The sequence below is a fragment of the Hippopotamus amphibius genome, chromosome 6, assembly GCF_030028045.1.
Source record: "Hippopotamus amphibius kiboko isolate mHipAmp2 chromosome 6, mHipAmp2.hap2, whole genome shotgun sequence".
In the NCBI taxonomy this organism is placed as follows: Eukaryota; Metazoa; Chordata; class Mammalia; order Artiodactyla; family Hippopotamidae; genus Hippopotamus; species Hippopotamus amphibius.
This window is the reverse complement of record NC_080191.1, coordinates 127,295,161-127,299,334: the sequence shown is the minus strand read 5'-3', so window position 1 is coordinate 127,299,334 and position 4,174 is coordinate 127,295,161. Positions and strand designations below refer to the sequence as shown.

Here is a 4,174-nt window from a genome sequence, read left to right as displayed (position 1 = left end):
CCCTCCTCATAGGGGACACAGGCAACAAGATTGTAAATAAATGAATAAAATCTATAGTGCATCAGATACTGTTACATGCTATGGAAAAATGAAGCAGGGAAGGATATGAAGGAGAGCTGGGAGGGGGCTTGCCATTTTAAACAGAATGTTCAGGGAAGATCTTACTGTAAGTGTGAATGCTGAGCAAAGAACATGAAGGAAGGGAGAAAACATGATAATTTATGGGGGAAGCGTTTTCCAAGCAGAGTCGTGGTCAGTGCAAAGCGCTGAAGTGGGAGGGGGCCAGTTGTACCTGGGGGATGGTGATCGGGCCAGTGTGGCACAAGCAGAGTGGGTAAGGGAAGGAGATGGGATCAGAAGGATGATGGCGTGAACTGTCGAAGGCCTTGGGACCATGAAAGGAGGTTGACTTTAACTCTAGATGAGGCGGGGACCCAATGCAAGGTACAAATACATCTGTCTGATGTATTTACAGGATCTCCTGGCTTCTTGAGGAGAAAGCGTGGAAGCGGGAAGCTATTCTAGCAATTCAGGCAAGGTGGAGAATGTTTGGACAAAGGTCGAAGCAATGGATATATTGAGAAGGAGAGTCTGCACCAATTTTGAAAAGGCACATAATTTACCAGTACTAACATGTCCTGATTTTCATTTTGCATCAGTGTCTTCTCAGTCTCCTTTGCTGGCCTACATTCTTTTCAACTTCTAAATGTCCATATGTTTAAGCTTCAGCTCTAGTCCTTATTTTGTTTTCTATCTATGTCTCCAATCTAGGTGATCTTACTTTGTTCAACAATTTTAAATAACACCTCCATGCTGACGAAACCCTATCACACCAGACCTTGATGTTTCCCCTGAACTCCAGGTTCTTATATTTACCTACTTGATATTCAATCCACAGATGAAAAAACAAAATCAAATCTAACATATACAAAACAGAATTTTGTCTCCAATCTTAGCCTTTTGTGTCCTCAACCTTAATCCTTTGGTCTTTTCCATATGAATAATTCCTTTAGTTAATCAGCCTAGAAATCTGAGTTTGATGTAATCCTAATTCCTCTTTTACCTCACACCATCACATTCAATGCCCACATATGGCCTTGGGATTATACCTACAAAATATATTATTATTTTTTTTGGAGGGCAGAAGATGGGTTTTATTTATCTCTTTTATTCCACAAAGAAATCCAGGTCTGTGTACATGTGGGTTATAAAAGAAGACAACTGAACTAAAACAGGACAATATCACAAAAAATTAGAACGCCAGATATTTACATCCTGGGAATGTGATGGGGGTATTATTCATTTAATATATAGCTAGCAAAAAAAGTCTAAAATAAGAACAAGAATTCTTTTTAAAGGTACTCAGATAAGTCTCAAATTTTAATAAGATCCTCTATAAACACATTTGTTACCAAAAATTGAAATAGCACATCAAATTTTTATTACAATTCAACACGCTGTTCTAACAATGCTGTGGTCAAGCCACCCAAATTCTTCAAATTCCTTCCATACAAGTTAATTTGTTTCACAAAGTGGAACCAAAGTATATTCAAGTCATTCAAATGCAAGGTAGAAGGGACATACAAGAAAAAAAAGACACAGAACTTATAGGTTATCAAAATATTGGTACACAATCTTTCCGAAGCTGCTTCATAAAGATCTTGAAATTACCAGCAAGAAAAAATAGTATAAGAATAAGATTTATGGCTCATTCTACTCGTGTCATAATTACTATAATACTTATTATTGTAATAATTCTCATCAGTATCCTCAGAAGGATCTCTATGAAACCGGCAAAAACGACAGTGACATCTAAATCTTTGTACTCTTGATCGAGTCTCAACATCATTCTGCTGTGGTTCTCTTTGAGAGTCAGACTGAGGAACTCCTTTGCCATAGCGTTTTTTTTTTTTAAGCTTTTTGTTTTTAATTAATTAATTTATTTATTGGCTGTGTTGGGTCCTCGTTGCTGCACATAGGCTTTCTCTAGCTGCAGTGAGGGGGGCTACTCTTTGTTGTGGTGTGCGGGCTTCTCATTGCAGTGGCTTCTCTTGTTGCAGAGCACAGGCTCTAGGTGCATGCGCTATAGTAGTTGTGGCACATGGGCTCAGTAGTTGTGGTTCATGGGCTCTAGAGCACAGGCTCAGTAGTTGTGGTGCTCTGAATCAGTTGCTCTGTGGCATGTGGGATCTTCCTGGACCAGAGCTCAAACCCGTGTCCCATGCATTGGCAGGCAGATTCTTAACCACTGCGCCACCAGGGAAGCTCACCATAGTGTTTTTTAATAGATTGAATCAGCCCTTCCATCTTATCTCTCCGATCAGTTAAAACGGTCCTCACCCCTTTCCTATAGGGTATGTTTTCACCAAGTAACCGCCTAGTAGGTTGAGGTAGAATAAGAGGCAATTTGATACTGGGGTTGAGCGTCAAGTTACTGAGGTTCTTTATTAACACTTCAGACGTAGGTTGAAGGGCAGCTGGAGTTGCCTGGGAATTTTCAACAATGGACAGATGGGCATTTGAGGAGACTCCAAGGTCCAGGTTGGGTTAACCTCAGATGAATCCATTGGGAGTATTTTCACAGCTTGAAGCTCCTCTTAGATCTTTAGGTTCAGGTAGAAGGTGATGCTTTAGACTCAAATTGCTCTGTCTTCTTTTTACTTCATGTTCACTTTTGACAAGCTAACATCTTCTCTCACCTGAACTACTGCAACAGTCCAAGCTTATCTCCCTGATTCTATTCTTGCTTGCCCAATTCATTCTTTATACAACATCCAGTCGGAAATTTCATTGCTTCCTTGCTTAAAATCCTTCAATGGCTTCCATTTTCTTACAATATAATCTTAAGGTCCTACATGATTTGCCAATATCTTTCATCTTATCTCAAATTACATCCTTCAAGCTTACTTTGCTCCAGAAACAATGACCCTCTTTCTCTCCTTGCAGAACAATAATCTTATTCTTGCCTCCAGACATTTGCACTGGCATTCTCTCTGCATAAAATACTCTTGCTTCATGTCCTTGCATGACTGGCCTCTTTCCCTTGGTCAGAATTTAATTCAAATACTACTTCCTCTCAGAATCCTTACCTGACAACCATATCTTAATTGTGTTATTCCCGCAACCCCCAAGGACTCTCTATTCCATTATTGTCTCCGTATAATTTACATCTATTTGAAATTATTTGTTTACTGCTTTTCTTCTCCCACTAGAATGGAAGCTACATAAGAACAGAGTATATTGTTTGTGTTCAGTGCTGTACCTCTATGCCTAAAACAGTGCTTCATATATAAAAGGCACACAATAAATATTAGAAAAATGAATGAGTAAATATTATTCAACTCCCTTATACACTATGAAAAAGATTATGAGACATGAACTTCAATTTCAAAAACAAGAGTTAAGTGGAAAAAATAACTTGGAAGGTCAGTTAGTTTTGGTGAACTTTAAACTTCCTCAACTCTGGAAAATTAGATATATTGTCTAATTTGTACTGAAATCTTCTCTGGGTCAGAATTGATTTCAGAACAACTGCTAAAGCTCTGGCCGGTTGTGTCCCTACTTCAGAGCTGAAGCTAATCAGCCTTCTTTCAGCTGATTTGCACTATGGGCACTGTGGAAGCTGAAGACCAGGAAATCACAGGAGCCATGGATTTGGGGGAGCCTCAATGTGCGATGGGAGACAAAATGGTCCCTGAAGTCTCTGCCTGTCAGATCATGGTTCCAAAGAGCCACATTAAATGCATTTCTTACCTACTGTAGAGCACAGGGGAATACTGGACATATATGGGTACACTGAGGCAACTGGGAAGTTTTGCGAGGCTGAACATATCTAATTTTAAGGTTCTTGAGTTTAAGCTTATCCTCTTAAAATAAATTTGATCTCATGTCAATCTGTTTAGGACAATTGTATCTAGAGTCTCTTTCTCTACTAAGTACCAAAAGTCAGTTTTTACTGTGAGATTTTCTGCTATTGGCCATTTCATTTGTTATTGTTTTGTTGTGTTTTTTTTAAAATTTTATTTATTTATTTATTTATTATTTTTGGGGGGGTACACCAAGTTCAATCATCTGTTTTTATACACATACCCCCGTATTCCCTCCCTCCCTCCCTCGACTCCCCCCCCACCCTCCCTCGAGTCCCCCCCACCCTCCCCGTCCCAGTCCTCTAAAA

At 39.4% G+C, this 4,174-nt stretch overlaps 1 pseudogene; it reads right to left on the bottom strand.

The window, feature by feature from the left end:
• Positions 1-219: 219 nt before the first annotated feature.
• LOC130854964 (developmental pluripotency-associated protein 3-like) lies at positions 220-2,567 on the bottom strand (annotated as a pseudogene).
• Between the last annotated feature and the right edge of the window lie 1,607 nt (positions 2,568-4,174).